A 19,710-nucleotide genomic window follows, 5' to 3' on the forward strand; every position below is an offset into this window, starting at 1 on the left:
ATAACCCACAGGGCTACTAAGTGACTAACAGGTGGGTGGTTTCTACAGCGTAGAGATGCTGAACAAAGGGAGGATTCACTTCCAGAGCAGGAGAGAGCGGGACAGCATGAGATTTCATCATGCTACTTAGAATGACTCACAAATTAAAACTTGTGAATTGTTTATTTCATTTCTTTCTTAAGCAGAGACATTTTTGCTTCACAATTCACCTAATTTCAAGAATTCCACATCATTTAAAGAGTTTCCCCTACATATATTCACTCTTATACTTGCCCTTCCCTTGTCTATATGAATTTGAGAAGAAGATTTCACACTTGTGTTTCTCTCCCAGTTATCCCAGGAATGACCCCCTTCCCTTCCCTCCTCACCACCCCTTAACCAGCTAGAGCAAGAAGTATCCATTTCCTCCAGGTAGGCTTATTAATTATGGCAGAACACAGAAAAAAGTCAGTACTTAGTTTATGAGCTTCAGGAGCTTAAGCTGCAAAGTCAGTCAGAGCCAATGTTTTCTGTCTCAGCAGATAATATTCAAGTTTGCCAGACTGTATGGGGGTGGATACGATAGGGTTAGATGTTGGCATGGTTCCCAGAGAGAGGGTTCTGTGCCCTGGCTGAAATCTCTGGCCAAATGCCAGGGAAAAGAAGAATAGAAACCCTAATTAGAGGATGGAGGTTTTGAACAGAAGTTCAAGTAAATCCTTGGGCAACAGCAAGATCCCCAGGGACCCCTGCATCCAACATGGTATATACAGTGTGGGCAGGAGTTGCCTGTGGCAGGTCTGAGCAAAAAGGGTCTGAGAAAGCCTGGGAGAATTATTTTTGTGCCAGTATGGCTTGGGAGTACAGCCTTGGAGTATTTTTCCAAGCTCTCTGGAGAGGCATTGCAGTAATGAAACAATTGGAACAAAAAGCTTTAAGGTTGGGGAGGAGAAAGACTCAGCTGCAAGTGATACAGGCTAATACCTGCTAATGATATGGGATAATATGATGATGTATATTTCAGTAGATGCCAGCATGAAGTGATCATGGTAAACAAGGACTGATTTCATCTCCTGTGCACCTTTGTGACCTGATACACTCACCAGCGACTACTTAGGTTTTCTCATCTTCTCCCATGTTTACTTTGCTGCAGGATAGGAATTAATTACTTCTTTGTTATAAAACTTTTAACTCAAATAGAGTCTGCCTACTTATTTATCAATTCAGAATTTTAAGAATATGTGTATATCTGAAATATAATAATGAAAAAGGGATTTGAGCCTGATTTGTGGAAAAGATTGAGTCAATTTGGAGTATCATGTGCATATGGATTGGTTCAAAAATTAATTTTTGAAACACCTCACTTACTAAATAATATGACACTCTTATTATAGTTTAAAATTGCAGTATACTAAAAGTTTGTTTAAAAATAACAGAATATAAATTCTATAAGTGATTATAGTTCAGAGTGAGAGACGTTTGGAGAGAACATAAAAAATTGAAAGAAAAAATAAACTATTTTCAAATGTGCTGACGGTGATGTTTGAATATTTGAAAAGCAGATGGGTCATAGCCTTAAATATGCATGACCTAGATGATAATAAACAAACTACTATAATGTATTTTTTGCTAATGCATTTGTATAAGCAGATATAATAATTCAGAGAAATTATTGTACACTGATTTTGTTGACTTTAAAAGTTAGTTCTTTTCCTATAGTTGTAATGTGATTAATCCCTCAGGTTATATAAACCTAAAATTCTTTTTAAAATGACATAGCAACAGTACAAAATGGAGTGTATTTCTATTACCTAGCATAGTGCCTGGCACATAGATATTTTAAAAACAATGGTTTTTGAAAGAATCAATGTTATTTCCTCTTCTAAATATTATGTTACTAATGTTAATGCAATTTAAAATTGCATTATCTTAAAAACTCATAGGGAGAATGGGGTCAAAAAAACCCACAACGCTTTACTTTTGACAATATTTCTGTGAAATCATGTTTTTCTCATTGCGTTTTCATAATTTTTTTACACTTAAGTAAATAAACTTTTGATTAATTATATCATATACTTTTTTCTTCTTCTTCTTCTTTTTTTTTTTAGTGAAGGAGACTCCCTATGTTGCCCAGGCTGGACTCAAGTCTCAAGTGCCTGGGCTCACGTGATCCTCTAGCCTCAGCCTCCCAACTAGATGGGACTACAGGTAGCATCATCATGCCTGGCTACATGTTCTTTTAAATCAAGATGCCTGCTAATTTTTCTTCTTCTTTTTTTTAATCTTTTGTCAGTTAGTCTCAAAATATAGGATAATTTGACCAGGTTGTCATAGTATACAGATTTTACATTAGAGGGTTAAAAGAGACAATAAAGAACATCAATATCTTATGGGTATAAGTATCTAATTTACGAAGTTTTTCATAGTCCATGGAGTGGCTATTCAAACCACTATGTCCTACCAAGCATTAGAGGTAAGTTAAAAATGCTTAACTGACATTTACAGTTACTATTAATTTTATTTGACTTACATAGAAAATAATGATAATTAACCAAAAACCAGTGTGTGTTAGAGAGATTACAATATGGATACCGTGGTAGATAGAATAACATGTCCCCAGCATCCAAAAGATGTCTACGTCTTAATTCCCAGAACTTGTGAATATGTTACCTTAAACACAAAAGGAATTTTGCAGGTATGATTAAATTAAAAATATTGAGATGGGAAGTTTAGCCTGGATTATGCAGGTGGGCCCAGTGTAATCATCAGGAATCTAGTAAGGGAAAGAAGGAGGCAGGGTGGTTAGAGATATGAAGATAAAAGCAGAGAGATTAGAAGATGCTAGGCTGTTGGCCATGAAGATGGAGGCAGGTGCCCTGTGTCAAACAATGCAAGTGGCCCTTAGAAGCTGGAAAAGGCAAGGAACAGCTTCTGCTAGAGCCTGCAGAAGGAATGCAGTTCTGCAGACACCCTGATCTTAGGACTTCTGACATTCAGAGCTCTAAGACAATAAGTTTGTGCTGCTTTTAAGCCACTTAATTTGTGGGAATTCACCACAACAGTTAAAACTAATATAGATGCTAAGTTCTATGACAGATTAGTAGGGACCTACCCCATGTTTCTTAAATCCTCTCGGAAGTGGTGCTTCATATCATAGGATTGTGAGACAGCTCACTCATTAGGAAGCAAGCAATATGAAGAACCTACAGCATGAGGTTCTTAATTTGGAAAATAGATCCCTCAGGAGATCTCTGCTTCCCTAACAAATTGTGTGCATTTACCTGGGGAAAGTATCTGTAGCTTCCCACAATTTCCCAAAATAAGTCCAGGGCTTAAAAAACCATTAAGAACTGTACAATTGTAACAAGGATTCTAATTCTGATTTATTTAATTTCTGATTCAGATTTATCTAATTTCATTAAGTAATTTGTAACATTGGAGCTTATCATTAAAATTGCAATAATAGGAGGAAATATTTCGACAACAAAATAAATAATACATGTAAATATAAGTAATCTGTAAAATTGCAGATTATCAGGAAAATTGCAACCATATGAGGAAATGATATTTCAATGACAAATATAAGTAAATAGAGAGGAGATAACACATCCAGAGGTAAAAAACTGAAGACCCTCAAATTCCAGACTACAGATGAGGTTTTTTCGGGCTTGCTCAGGTGTCTAAGTGATACACACTTAACTCCCATAGCAACGGGAGATGCTCTTGTTTAGACTATTTGTCTGACTCCTATTGGCACTGTGTTAGCAACCAGTGGACTTCTGGATTTGCAGTGAGGCACCTTGGTAGCCATTTAACTTAACAGGTTCTTATTTAATTTCCACAAGATTCCCTGAAGGTCAGAGAATTTCCTGAGGCACATAACTATTTGGGAGGGCTCTGGGATTTTAATACAAGCCTGAATTTTCATTGAATCTAGGAAGCAGTGAGGTGGTGGGGGGAAGGAATCAGTTTATTAAGTACCATGCAAGGGAAAGAGTATTTTGAGCAGCTACCTAGAGCTAGGAAGCACTTCTCAGGTGCGATTCTGCACCAGTAGCATCATCATCCCCTAGGAACTTGTCAAAAATGCAGTTCTCAGGTTCCACCCCAGACTTACCTATGGAACTAGAAACTCTGGGGACAGGGCTCAGTAATCTGAATTTTAAATCCTATGGAACTAGAAACTATGGAACTAGAAACTCTGGGGACAGGGCTCAGTAATCTGAATTTTAACAAGCCCCTCTGGTGTTTCTAATTCCAAAGTTTGAGGACCACTGACATCTCTATCTGCCAATAGAGCATATTGCATTGATTTCTATGTTCAGAAAACAATAGTTAAATTGGCGGTTAATTTTCCCAAAGTGGGAGGGAGATGGAAAGGGGAAAGAACGAAGGTAAAGCAAGTTAACAGAAAGAGGAGAGATTAACTTGATTTTTCTTTTTCTTTTTTTTTCTCCTTTAAAAACTATAAATATAATCCTTTCCTAATCATTTGTGGCTGAAAAAAATTTATTTCTAGGGCATAGTCTTCTAACCTAGAGACTATCAGGAGGCTGTGAGAAAGCTTCTAGGGGTTTATGAGCCTCTTAGGCCTCTTACCTGTGATTACATTTTCATCATGGGTCAATAGTTCAGCCTTAGCTAATTTACTATGGTCTGAACAGCTAAGTTTATAATACCCAGTATGTTCATCAAAGTCAAATTAGATTAAGGCAAAATGCATTGGCTGGGAGTGATTTAAAGCAAACACCAAAGGACAGTTACTTTAATTCAAAAATTTCTTAGCTATTCTAACTCAACATATTTACTCAACTTTAGCACTGTCTTTCTTAGTTTTAAGGTTCATCCAGGTATGCCAAAATCTAGGATCCCCATACGACAAGTGCTAAATGGGACAGGATGCTGTGATAACGTGTAAACCAAGCAAACAATGATGTGTGATTTTAATCTAAATTCCAAAGACCAGTGTAAATACTAGAGATTACCTGATGCAATGAATTGTAGTTAATACCTCAAAACCCCTTTTCTCAGCTGTTATTTTGTATCACACTTTTGGGAATGCCCTCCTTTTTTACTTCTGCCGTCTCACATATTCACCCTATAATTACTACTAACATTTGCTTTGGTTGATAGACTGGATGTCCTTGAAGTCTAAGGGCAGTCTTACTGATGAGAATATAGCCTTTCTGGAACTTCAGCAACTCCCTTTCTTCCCATAACATAATTCAAGCTCAATCATGCAGAGATTCTTTCCTTAAAATCTTGTTGAATTTGTTCACAAATTAATTTATCTTGAGTATTCATTATGTGGATAACTATTAAAATTATTTTATTTCTCTTATTTATAACATTTATATTAAAAATCAACCTCAACTGATATTTCCAAGTGTGGCTTAATCAATGTATCTTGCATAGTTCAGGGTGTGATAGAGCCTCACGTACACAGCTAACTTTCTGTACATATTTATGTGTACCTGCATTAAACAACTTTTGCCTATCTTCTGTTGTTAAAATATCCTATAGTTTTATGGCCAACCGCTTCTCATTGCTTTCTATCAAGAGTCCTCTTTCTCACTTGGTATTTTTTCTATCAATTATAAACTTTTTCCGTTATGTTTATGCTACCAGTCCCCTAGGTGTACCTTCATCTCCAAATTTAGCTCCTTCTGGGGAAAAAAAATAGCCCTCCTTTGACATTGCATCCTTTTATAGCTACCAAAGTCTTTTATGCCCTTGTTACTTCCATTTCCTTACTTTCTTTGCATCTTAACTCACTGAAATCTTATATTTTGATGCCATAGTGATGTTAAAATTGCTCTCTAGAAGTTCTTAATGATACACACATTGTTAAATCCAATGGCTTTTCAGTATTTTCTGTTTAGATTTGCAGGCTTTATTTGACATTTTGAGCACTTATTTTTCTCGAAACTCTAATGTCTTGACTTCTTGACAATAACTTTCTTCCAGTTCTCCTCTGTTTTATCTCAAAGGCCTTTATCCCTCTTTTTCAATTCATTTCTTAAAGATTGAAAGATCTCAGGATTTCAGCCTACTGTATTTCTGATAATAGCAAATGTCATCATTATCCATCTACCTAATCATTCAAGTCAGAAACTGTTCCTTTGCTTTTCACATAAGACCTTAAAATATATCTCTTAATTATCTTCCTTCATTGATTATGGTTTCTCAACATCATTCACTACCTTGCTAATTCACAGTCATTATTCAATAGTCATCAGAGACTTTGATTTTTGCCCGAAAATCTTTCCTACTCTGTAGTTTCCAAACAGAACTACATTAAGCAAAGCTTGTGGTATTAAAGTGACTGAGTCCCTCTCGTCTGTGACTGCACATCTTTTATTCACACTAAGAGAAGCAACCAAAATCCTTTGAATTATGTAAAACTAACTCCCTTAAGAACATTTAAGTTCTGGTATATGTCTCACAGAGCCTTTTACCATCTGGCTCTGTTTTCATTATCAAGAATAACCAAGCATAACAACTTATGAAACTGAGATGGGGAGGAATAGTCAAATGAGCCTACAATTCAACATTATTTGCATACTAGCTAAACTGCCAGCTATTTGAGAACAGATCCAAAGAGCAACAATAGATCTTAGGAAAACCGAGAAAAAGTGGAATTTGCCTTCTGTACATATTCACCTTCACTTCCGCACTTCCTTTCAGCTTCTTGGTGCTCCTTTCAGATTATGAGTAGTCGGAGTCCACTTGCTGCAAATTGCTAATATTTTATCTATTATTATTATATTTTTGCTTAGGGTTAGCTAAGTTAAAAGAAGCTGATATTAAACATCCTTGTATAAGACGTGCCTATTTTAATATTGATGAAATTGGGTCATGGGGAATGTACAGAATAAATCCACTAAACTCTTGACTTGTAAATATTAAAAATCAGTGCTCAAAATATGTCAATAAAATAAGTGCTCAATAATGTCAAAGTCTGCAATATTAAATATAATACTAATGATTGAATTCAGAGATTCTCTGACTTTAATGAGATTTTTACACTATTATTTTTAAGAAGTTTAAGAATTCGAGAAACCATTTTAACATTTTAATTTGGTTTGAAAGAGGTAAAATGATAGCCTTTGTGCCAGGTTAAAAAGAGAGAGAGAGAGAGAGAGAGGAATTCCCTTAACTGATAGCAGCAAACTAGATAATTAGGACAATCTTCCCACTGAAAGAAAACCTAGAAAACCTGCATAAAATGCTTTAAAAATTTACTCGACATGATCAGCATCTTAACAAGGTAGTAATAAATTACTGAACGAGAAAGCAGAAATTCAGGAATGGCATCTGGGGCTGCTTTGGCCCAGGCCCCTTTGATCACCCCAGATCCCTGGTGCCAGGGAAGCTCAGCAGCACCATTGAAAGAATTTTTGACGTATGAGACAAAAGTTGGACTCCACAGCCCATCAATGGTGGGGACACTTGTAAATCCACAATGTTTTAGATTAGGGCTCAAAAGTTACATTCTAGGAAGAAGGGTAAACTGGAAATGAATCAGCTCTTGAAGAGACTATAGAATAGCTTTAAGTCAGCTGAGAACTTCTAAAAGAAATCTCAGTTCTAGCACTAAGTACACTTACATTTAATGTAACTAGTATTTGAGTTTATAACTAAATCAGTAGTGTTTGTGTTAAAGCCTGTAATCTTGGTATTCGCTTTCTATATATCCTGCCTCTTTGTTGTTCTTTTTCTTAATTTTGTGACTTCTTTTGCCTTCTACCCATTTATCTTCCTCTAACATGAATTTTACCTTGAAATAAGTTTCAGTTGCTTAAATCTATGGACTGAATGAAGAAGTCTTTCATTAGATTTGGTAAAGTTTTTGCTGTTATCTTTTCAAATATTTTTCTGTCTCATTTTCTTTTTTTCCTTCTGGGACTTCAGTTAAATGGATGTTAGAATTTCTAGAAAAATACAACTTACATAAATGGATACAAAAAGAAATTGTAAACATAAATATTCTTCTATTGAGTAAATTCAATCTATAATTAAAGACAATATACAGCTAAAATAATTAGGATATTGTCATAGTGATGTAAAGAGAGCAAAATAGAACAATGATGAGGGTTGGAAACACAGAAATATACCTGGGCACATATGGATATTTGATTTGTGAAAAAAGAAGCACTGAATAATGGTGAGGAAATGATATTGATTGCAAAATGTTATGCTGGGAAAATTGAATATTCATATGGAAAAATAATAAAAATATGTTTTAATACCATAAGCCATAAGCAAAAGTTAGTTACAAATTGATTGCAAATCTAAATGTAAAGGTCAATAAGGTTCTTAAATGATATAATATCTTTATGAACTAAGGATATGAAAAATTTTAAACAGAAACCAAACACTGGCTATTAATATGAAGGAAAAGATTAATATCTCTAATTCAGTTAAAATTAAGATCTTATATTTCTTTAAAGTTATCATTAAGATGAAAATTCATGCCACAGAATGTTATTAGAAAGCACTTGTCCTGTGTGTATAAATATATACATATAATTGTATGTTTAAAAAGAGACAGAGAGAACTCAATTTTTATTGAAAAACATGTATAATCCTAAGTGAATATCTAGAATGACAAAAAGTTATAACCTTATATTAGTAAAATAGCCTTTTTATTTTTGCATTTCACCCTTTGTGCATGAATGTTTTAATATTATAATCATGATAGTCATGCAATTTTGAATTTTTTAACAGATATATTTTTGTTTCCTACTTTCTCTATTTTTAAAGTCTTCATAGATCTAAACAATTAGTTATTATTTACCTATAGAAATATTTGAAGCCAATATATATTAATCTTTTAAAGAAAAAGAAAAAATGATATCTAAAGATAGCTTCACATTTATGAATACAAAATACTGTGGGACAAGTGAATGACACAAGAGAAATATTTATTTAATAAAATAGTTTTAAACACTTTATATGTTTTATGGTTTCCATTACAAAAACTGGATAGATTAAAACCAATCAAATATGAGAAAAGGTTTCACATTTTAAACTTTGTGACAACCTTCAGTGAAATAAAAATTTTTCTGAGTTAAAGCCTTAATATTTAAATTAATTACGCTCCTATTTTGTTTGGAAAGTGGAAGAGTAAGTCCATAATGATAAAACAACATAGAATATTTAGAATCTATTATAAATTATGAAAAATATTTAATTGCAAGATGAAAATTTGTTATTAATTTTAAAATTGTAGAACATGAGAATAAAACTCATACCATTCAAGCTGTAACACAATTCTTATTTAAAATTCATCATGGAATATGTTGGAATCAATCTTAATAAAAATATTCGTCTCAAATATAATGTAAGATTATGGCTGGGGGAACTAAATTCAATTCTATATTCTGCCACTTAACAAATTTTGTAACCTTGGATAACTTCTCTGTGTCTAAATATCCTTTATTGTATAAAGATGTTTATATGACAAAGGTTACAAGTTTTATTTATATTGCATTTTCTATATCTGTGTACATGTACAGATAAATGTAAATATAAATGATAAGGCATTTTTCTGGCTAAATTAGTTTTTTCAAATTTTATATTAAATGCTTTGCCATTCACGTAAACTTTTTCTTGGCAATAATATTCCACATTATTTTCAGTACAAAAGAGGCTATTTGATTTTAATAATTACTGGTTACTGAAACTAATTACTTGTCAGGACTGTGATGCTTTCAGAGTGCAAGAATATCTGAACAAATTATATTTTTCTGTTTTTTAATGTTCAATAATTGCAATTTAGATAAATACAAACATTAACACAGACAAATCAGCAGATGATATTGTTAACACACAGACTCTGGTTCTGTAAGTTTCAGGACCCAAAAGTCAGCTTTCTCCCAAACCCTCAGATGATGCCCACACTCCTGGTGCACAGACTACACTTTGATAGCAAGGGGAGAGCTTCCTTTACTTGGTTCGATTTAAAAGTTCTCCATGCTTTTCTTTTCAAGGGCTACTCCCTTTGGTGTGTGGCATTCTGTATTTCTCTTTAGATGGCCCCATCATTTCTTGATGTTGTTCCTGTTGAAGAACAATATAATCTACATATTGAAAGATACCCCGTGCACTCTCATTTAGAATTTATTTTTCAGCCGTTGTGTCACAGTTATTGAAAACAGTTGTGATATTAGGTATTTTCCTTTAACCAACATTTTCCATCTTAAAAAAAAATGTCGCTTTGTTTTTATAGATCTATTTTCTGTAAAGGGCAGGCTCTGTTGGGACAAAACAAACTAGATGCCAGAAGCACAGATATTAGACTTCAGTCCAAATGAGCTCAGGGGCTTCCAACTGCACAGGAAGGAAGAAAATGAGGAGAAAATAGATGGGAACTACATTTGCTAAAGGAGTCTTGGAGTATAAATTAGTCAGCCCACAAGGGAATTTAATTTGCAGATGGAGAAACTGAAAGACAAGTCTAGGTTAAAAAGTAAATTGTGTCATATTCTAGGGCCTATCTGCCTTTTCATGTAGGGTTTTTAATTTGCTGCGTTAATTTGACAAAGTACTGAGTGGGGGATCTCCTTGTGTCTGTCTTTTCCGGGTATCATCCTATGCCTAGTTTAGGATGAATGAAGTACCAGGTAGCCTCCTGATCCTGCTCATTGGGAAGGCTTACAGAAAAAACTCTGAATTGGCAGTTTACAGTAGTTTTTAACTTCCTGAACTGGTCTCCTGCTGCTTCCCACCTTATCATGGTTGTCTGTTTCTGCTATACTAACGCGCGCGCGCGCACGTGTGTGTGTGTGTGTGTGTGTGTGTGTGTATTGGAAGTTAATTTGTCTTTTTTTGTTGTTGATAAGTCTGCATATCAAAAGTAGCCACATCCAAACTTGAGGCAGAGACTGATGAATTGAACACAGTGGTCCACAATACTGAGCTATGACTGAGTGTGATTTTGGGGTTGTCTTTCTTGGGGTGGGAATAGATAGATTCTGTGTATGGAACAGAGTGTGAACCAATTGAACCAATATCTGGTAATCAGAATAGTGGCCGCTGGTAGTCACTATGCTGTTTATCAAATATTTCCAGTTCACCTCTTTCCAGGAATATCATGGAAGGCACATCAGTTCTCCCTGAAGTTTCCGGTGGCCATGAGATTTGCCTTTAGACAACCAAATGTGATCAGAAATGATATACAGTTGACCCTGAACAACACAAATTTGAACTGTGCCAGTCAATTTATACATGTATTTTCTTTGACTTCTAACACCCCTGAGACAGCAAGATTAACCCTCCCTCTTCCCCACAGCCTACTCAATGTGAAGACATCGAAGAGGAAGAGTTTTATAATAATCCACTTCTGCTTAATGAATAGTAAATATATTTTCTCTTCTGTGATTTTCTTAATATTTTCTTTTGTCTGGCTTGATTGTAAGAATATAGTAGATCGTACATATGTAGCATACAAAATATGCGTTAATTGACTATATTACAGTAAGGATTCTGGTCAACAGTAGGCTATTAGTTTACTTTTGGGAGAGTCAAAAGTTGTACTTGAATTTTTTGACTGCATAAGAGTTGGTGCTCCTAACCTCTGCATTGTTCGAGAGTCAACTGTATATCAATTTGAGGAGGAAGTTCTGGTATTCATGTAGTGTCTAGCTCCTGAGTAACTACATTGGGCAGAGACCATATGACATAAGCAACAAAACATTTTTGTTGGGTTAAGCCATTATTATTAGGGATTATTTGTTACTGCAATATCACCTAATTCCTCTAGACTTTAATTTGCCCAGTCTCTGTCCTCCTAGTCCTTTCTGACTCTTTCCATCTTCTTTTTCTCATGTCTCTACTATTTCCTTCAAGCTGTAGTGTTTGTTTCAGTCTGTACCTCATAACTGGGTGATAGGTGAGTTGACTTTTGGAGAGCACCTTAATAGTCAATACAGAAATAGCCATCAATATCTATTCTTAAGGTCAACCCTGGTAGATGTCATATTACTCAATACGAATTCATACTGACAATATGAATTATCTCTATGTCATCTGGAAATGACTCACATTAGCTAATGACTGTCCTTCCAAGTACTGGACATATGTTTTTGTTGTAAATACTATTAACTGATGGACTGCAGCCATCATCTAAATTAGCAGATATTTAAGCCTGGATGAGCAGCATGAAAGTCCTCGACAGTTGGCAGCATGTTTAGAGTCTGTTGTCTTTAGCTGCAAGAAAAGTGAACTGCAGGCGGTTCTGTCGCTTGTCTTTCTTTGATTTGTGTGGAATATGCATTTGCCCTCAGCAATGCCTTTAGTGAACCACATGTATTAATCACAATAAAAACAACTTGGAAATAATTATAATTTCCCACCAGGGTAAACAAATATTCGTTTAATTTTTAACTTTATTTGTTAAACAATTTGTCAAGGCCACAATATAGACAATGACATTTGAGATACTTATATCTTAAAGTGAGTTTAGTTTTGAGAACACACAGAACCCTGCAAATCAGAGTAAAAGTTAAATACAAATAAGAAAGAATTAAACAGTTAAGAGAATATGAAATCTAAATGTCCAATAAACATATGAAAAATGTTTAACCTCATAATTTATCAGTGAAAGGAAAAGTAAAACCATAGAAAGAGATCATTAAACATAGGATTGGCAGAAGGAAAAGGTGGGGGGCACTTACAAGAATTGGCAAAAAGATATGGAAAATTGGACCTTATATATTCCTAGAGGAATATAAATTTAGTAAGAGAGTGATTTGCCTATATTTAATAAACCTCCGTATTACCATGTCCTATGACCTAGAAATTTTGCTTCTGATAATATATGCTAGGGAATCTATCACATATGTTCATAAGAAGATATTTAAAAGAATGTTACTTGCAGTGTTTCTTTGGGATAGCAAAAACTTGGAAACCTCTTAATATCCAACTATGGTGATGAATGAATGGACTGTATTATATTCATTCAACAAATTACTACAGAACTGTTAAAATAAAGAAGCTAGATCTAGAGAATAAATGCAGATATATATTAGACACATAATATTTCATGGAAAAAACAAATCAAGAGTGGATACCATTCATGTAATTTAAAAAAATCTAAATATTATATTTTATGTAAACATATTTGCATAAACAGTAAAATACCTAGTCAGGAAAGATATATGCAAACTCAAGAAATGGTTTTATCTGAAATTAATGAGTAGTATCACTTAGGATTGTAAAAGGAATTTCAACGATATCTGTAATATTTTATTAAAGTTTTAGGTAAAAGAACAAAAAAGCCCAATAGTAAAATAGTCACCAAAAACTCAAAAATATAAAAAAGTCAAAAGTAAAAAAATCATACATTATAGTGACTAAAAATTTTTTAACCTAGTTAAATGTATCATTTTGCCAAATGTCTTCTACTTTTAAAATGTAAAACATTTTATAAACATTTTCAGTAGTATTATGTAGCTTTCGCAATAATAACTTTTAAATGCCTGTAGTCTATTCTACTGAATGCATATACCATGATTAACTTACTCATATATTTAGGTTACTCTGGTTCAACAGGAAGAACTGTAATAGATATAGTTGTATATAAAACTTTAAAATAGTAATAATAATAGTAATTATTTATTAAATGATTACTGCGAATGAGTACTTCAATAAGTACTTTAAACACACCATTTTATTTAATCTTCACCAAGTGCCCTTGAGAGTTAATTATCTGAACTGTAAGATGAGACAATTTGTAACTTGGCTAGGAGCCTCAGTTTGTAAGAGCCAGAGACAGCATTCAAATCTGAGTCTACCTGTGTGTCCCTGAAGCTTGTGTGGTCTCAGTACTGGATCTACATTATCTCTCTACCATGTTTGTGGTATAATATTCAGGCATATTTCTTTTGAAGGTTCTACATGGGAGAGGTTGTTAGTTAATCAGCAAAAGCTCAGTTTCTCTTGTTTTAGGACATATACCTAGACTACATTCCCAGTCTCTCTTACAGGTAGGTAGGTGTATGATGAGTTTTTATCAGTGGGCCAGGGGTAATAATGGATATTGCTTCTGGATTAAAGCTCAAAGTGAGTATATCTTTGACTTGAGCAAAAAGCAGATCAAATATATTAAGGGGCAGGGACTTTATGTCTCCTTAGTCCAAAATTTATGGAGTTGCCTGCTAGGAATTTGACAAGTTTGAGTCCACAGATGTTTAGTTTACAAAACCCTTTCCTGAGATCTAGGAGTTGCAGAAGAAGCTATAAATAGCTGGGTTATTGAGAGTACAGGAGTCTAGCAAGCTGTTTTAGAAGGGTCTGTGTTTAAAAGTAAAAAAAAAAAAAAAAAAAAAAAAAAGGAATATTTAGAAAGGTTTGGGTACTGCTTATTTCCAACTCAAACATGGCATTATTTTGATAGATTGATTAAGAATCCATTAGTTCAGAAAATATCTCAACTGCATACAGTTTGTACAGCATACTTTTCTCATATTACTCTAAAAGCCCTGCACTTAAACTGATTGTGTATGTATAAGATGATAAAGTACACGATGAAACAAGGAGTCCTGCCAAAGATGAGAAAGTGGGGAAATTCCATAACCTAGGAGGACTGCCTTTAAAGGAGAAACCTCTTGTCATTTGACTTCTATCTTGGCACACTCTGTCTGGGGAATTCTCCAATATGAATTATTTTTTCACTTACTTCTGGTGGCAGTAAATTTTTAAGGTCAGAAGTTTGTTGGGTTCAAATCTAGACAAGTCCGCTTAGTGATTAGTGGACCTTCAGTAAGTTGTATAATCTCTGTCTGCCCCAGTTTTCTCATCAGTAAATGACAATAATCACAATATATAACTCAATTGCTGTGTGATTAAGTGAGTTACATGCATAAAATACCACAATAGGCTGAATGATAGCTCCTAAAGATATCTGGTCCTAATTCCTGGATCCTGAAACTATAAATGTTACTTTGTATGTTAAAAAGAGTCTTTACAGGTATGATTAAGTTACAGATCTTGAGATGGGGGTGTTATTTGGGTGGACCCTAAATGCAGTCACATGTATTCATATAAGAGGAAACAGAGGGAGATTTGACAACAGGCAGATATAGACAAAGGTAGTGTGAAGATGGACTCAGATAAAAAGTGATGTGATTGTAAGTGAAGGAATGCCAGTAGCCACCAGAAGCCAGAAGAGGCAAGGAATGAATTATCTTTGAGAAACTGCAGAAAGAGCAGAGCTCTGCATCTTAATTTTGGCCCAGTGGTATTTATTTTGGACTTCTGGCCTCCAGAACTGTGAAAGAATATATTTCTGTTGTTTTAAGTCACCCAGTTGGTGGTAATATGTTACAGCAGCCACAGGAAAAACTAATACAAATACTCAGACCCTAAGCATTATAAAACTGTTTGTTATTAGTGTTCCAAGACAATGGCCAAATTTCACACTATGAGGTGCCACAAACTAGAACAGCTTGAGGACCATTCACTGTGTATTTCCAAGACACTTGTGTCTGATTACAGAACTTGGTTTTGGATAGGTTATTCTGATGAGGAAAGCAAAGATAATATTTCATTTGGCAGTTCACCTTCTACCAGTAGACTTCAATCAGATGAAATAGGGTAGAGAGGCCTGCATAGCCTTAGAGGGGATGGCAGCCAACCTCCAAAGCCTTCTTCTGCTTAATTAAGATGTCTTATTTATATTCCAGGTAACAGAATCACATGGAAGTGTGTGCAAGGTTTTTGTCAAAGCCTTGAAGACGGGGGCCCTAACCAGTAGATGGAGGTAAAAATTGCTTCCAAAGAATGATAAGAAATTCATGCAAGAGAACGTGGTCTACTATAGTGATGTAAGGGCTTCTGGAATCAGATAAGCTGACTTCCTACTGAGTCCTTACACTGTAGTTACAAGTTACATGGCCCCAAGTAGGCCATTACACCTCTCTGAGCCTCATTCTTCTTCATAAACTGCTGGCGCCAGGGTGGAAGAAGGGGAAGACACCTTTGCCACATTGGATTACTATATGTATCAAATTAAATAATGAATGTAAAGTGCTTATTTGGGGCCTGATTAGCACTAAATATTCAATAAAGGGTATTCCAACAAGGTGAAGCCAAAGCACAAATTCATTCAGAAACCTAGAAAGTAGACAATTGACTTAGAAGGCTAACAAAAAGTACACAATTTGTGCATAAAAAGTCCCATTAAGTTTATTCTTTGTTGTAGCCTCAAAGATTATTTTCTTTACTCTCTAAAGTTTAAAAATCCAGTAGCACCAGTGTTTGGGGGTAGCATATTAGGGGTGGAGTGGTTGTTACTGAAAAATTGTATGAGATGAAGATATTCCAATCAATTTTTTAATAAATTGGTAAAAAAAAAATCTGGCCTGTGATAGTAGATGTTGGCATCATAGCAATATTAATTTTTCCAATCCTTTAGAAATCCTATTTTTGCCAAGTTTAGTCTTCAGAAAGGAGGTTATGTGAAATCACTTAAACTCTTCATAGCTAGATTTTAAAATTTAATATAGGTGCAGAATTGACAATATAAACTGGCCACAGAGGCCATGTAGAAAAGCCAGACATATATTACCTAAATAGAGAAAGCACTAGGCCTGTCTGTCTGCTTCAATCACAATGTTCATGTTTTGAAAGACCTGCCAAGATTGTGGGTAGAGTAATGGAGTGGAAACTGGGGCAAGTGTGATGTGCTGCCTTTACTAAGCAAAGCCAAAGAGGGAATGCCAAATAAGGCTAAACTTGTGTAGAATATAGCCCTTATTCTTTGTTTTCCACACAGAAGCCACTCCTTCTATCCTTAGTATCAAAATACCTGCTTTTTTGTCTCAGGGTGGGCATGTGACCCACTTCTGGCCAATAACATGCTAGGAGAAGTTTATAGAGAGGCTTCTGGAAAAGATATTTTCTTTTCAATAATGACAAGTGAAGCAGAGAGTTTTTCTCCTTTGTGCTGCTCATGCTTCCAGCCTCTGAATATAATTATGTGATGCTTAGAACGGCAGTGGCTACCATAGGACTGTGAGAGGAAGGATTTGTAGAATTTGAGAGATGGCAATCTTAGAGTATCATATTGCTCAGCTGCTGACAACACTATGGTCATCACCCTCCCATGGACTTCTAATTATATGCAAAATATAAACTGTTATTATTTTAGGCATTCTGTTTCTTTCACGTAAAAGAATTTGTAAATATGATATATACAAATAAATTCAATTGTCAAAACATTATTTATGTTTAAGATCCCTGGAGCATACAAAGATGTAACTAAAGTTGGCCCTTGAAAAACACAAGTTTGGGCCAGGTGTGGTGGCTCACACCTGTAATCTGGGAGGCCGAGGCAGGTGGATCACCTGAGGTCAGGAGTTCGAGACCAGCCTGACCAACATGGTGAAACCCCATCTCTACTAAAAAAAAAAAAATACAAAAATTAGCCGGGCATGGTGGCGGGTGCCTGTAATCCCAGCTACTCAGGAGGCTGAGGCAGGAGAATTGCTTGAACCTCGGAGGTGGAGGTTGCAGTGAGCCGAGACTCCGTCTCAAAAAAAAAAAAGTTTGAACTGTGCCACTTATATGCTGATTTTTAAAGTAGATTGATTAGAAAATGTTTTGGAGATTTGAGACAATTTGAGAAAACTCACAAACTGTACAGATAGAAATATTGCAAAAATTAAAAAGTTGGGTGTGTCATGAATATATAAAATATATGGATATACTAGTCTATTTGTCATTTACTACCACAAAATATGTACAAGTCTATTATAAAAAGTTAAAATGTATCAAGACTTATGTGCACGAACAGACTGAACAGTGCACCATTCAAAGAGAAATGTAAACAAATGTAAAGATGAAATATTAAATCATAACTGCATAAAATTAACTATAGTACATACTGTACTACTGTAATAATTTTTTAGCAACCTCCTGTTGCTACTGCTGTGAGCTCAATATTCTATCTGCTTAAAATGCCATGTGAGGCCAGGAGTGGTGGCTCATGCCTGTAATCTCAGCACTTTGGGATACCGAGGCAGGCGAATCACTTGAGGTCAGGAGTTCGTAACCAGCCTGGCCAACATGATGAAACTCTGTCTCTACTAAAAATACAAAAATTAGCCAGGCATGGTGGCACGTGCCTGTAATTTCAGCTACTCGGAAGGCTGAGGCAGGAGAATTGCTTGAACCCAGGAGGCAGAAGTTGCAGTGAGCTGAGATCGCGCCACTGCACTCCAGCCTGGGTGACAGAGTGAGACTCTTGTTTAAAAAAAAAAAAAAAAGTGCCATGTGAAGCCAGTCACCTCCATGTGAGCCATTTATGGCTTCAGTAAATTGCATATCACAGTAAAAAGTAATCTCTGGTGGATCTCCTGTATTTTTCATCCTGTTTAGTGCAATATCATAAACCTTGAATGACACCATGGGACCCACACAAAGTACCACTAGCGATGCTGAAAGGGCTCCCAAGAAGCAGAGAAAACCCACGACACTACAAGAAAAAGTCAAATTGCATGATATGTATTGTAGATTGAGGTTGCAGCTGCAGTTGCCCACCATTCCAGACAGATAATTCATCTTGGAAACAGACAATGTAAACTTAAGCTATCAATAAATATAGTACTGTAAAAGGATTTTCTCTTCCTTATGAATTTCTTAGTAACATTTTCTTTTCTCTAACTTACTTCATTGCAAGAATACAGTATATAATACATATAATACAGTATATAACACATATTATAATTATATAATACATATAATTTCCTGTTTATGTTATCTATCAGTAAGGCTTCTGGTCACCAGTAGGTAATTAGTAGTTAAAATCTGGAGAAGTCAAAAGTTAAACACAGGGTTTTGACTGAGCAGGGGCTTGATTCCCTTAACCCTTACCTTGTTCAAGGGTCAACTGCATATTATAATATCTTTGGGGATAAGGTGGGAAATGACTTGAAATTACTCAACCAGAGGATTTTAAAAGTGTGAGGGAGAAAAACTCAATTTAGTTTAGATGTTCATTGATTCGCTCACATATTGTTGAGTTTCTATTATTCCCAGGAACTATACTGCTGGGAATACTCTGATAAGAGTTGGACAGAGTCTCTGCCTTCATTTAGTGTGTACACTTCATAAATAAACTTTTTAAAAAGATGACTACTGAATAGTAAGTGCTAAGAGAAAAATAAACACAGTAATATGATAAGAGTATGGGGTTCAACTGAGGGAATCTACTCTTAGATAAACCTAAAGGATGAGAAGGAGCCAGCATGGGAAAATTCTGGCAAACAGTCTTACAAGCAGAGTAAGTACAAGACTTTGAAGCAGCAAAGCTCTTACACCATCCATCGTGGTTGGAGCAGTAAGAGTTAAGAATACATAGATGAGAGAAGAGAAGAAAGGCAGATATTGTAAGGTCTGGCAGGCCAAGATAAGGAAATGAATTTCACTTCATTTTAAATGTAGTAGGAAGCCAATAAGCCAACAAGAAGTTTTAAGCAGAGAAGTGAGATGTTCTCACTTATGTTTCTAACAGTTCACTCTGCTGTGTACAGCATGGACTGGAGGGAAGAGTTAAAGCAGGAAAATCTTCAACTAGGGTGGCCGCAGTGGATTACAGAAACTTCAATGACCTGACAATAGTTTGGCAGAAGCAATGGACTTTGCTGATAAAATGAATGTTGTGGTGTGTGAGGGCTATAAGTTAAGAATAACTCACAAGTTTCTAGCTTGGTCACTGGGCCCAAG

General features: G+C 35.2%; 1 protein-coding gene across 1 annotated transcript in view; it reads left to right on the top strand.

The window, feature by feature from the left end:
- The window catches only part of SLC27A6 (solute carrier family 27 member 6), a 122,051-nt gene that overhangs the window by 97,107 nt on the left and 5,234 nt on the right, over positions 1–19,710 (top strand). The window contains exons 13-14 of the mRNA XM_063665203.1: positions 2,088–2,187; positions 15,669–15,745. The gene's annotated coding sequence lies outside the window, so the exon portion shown is untranslated. The remainder of the gene's footprint in view (positions 1–2,087; positions 2,188–15,668; positions 15,746–19,710) is intronic.

This window comes from Pongo pygmaeus, chromosome 4, assembly GCF_028885625.2.
Source record: "Pongo pygmaeus isolate AG05252 chromosome 4, NHGRI_mPonPyg2-v2.0_pri, whole genome shotgun sequence".
Taxonomy (NCBI): domain Eukaryota; kingdom Metazoa; phylum Chordata; class Mammalia; order Primates; family Hominidae; genus Pongo; species Pongo pygmaeus.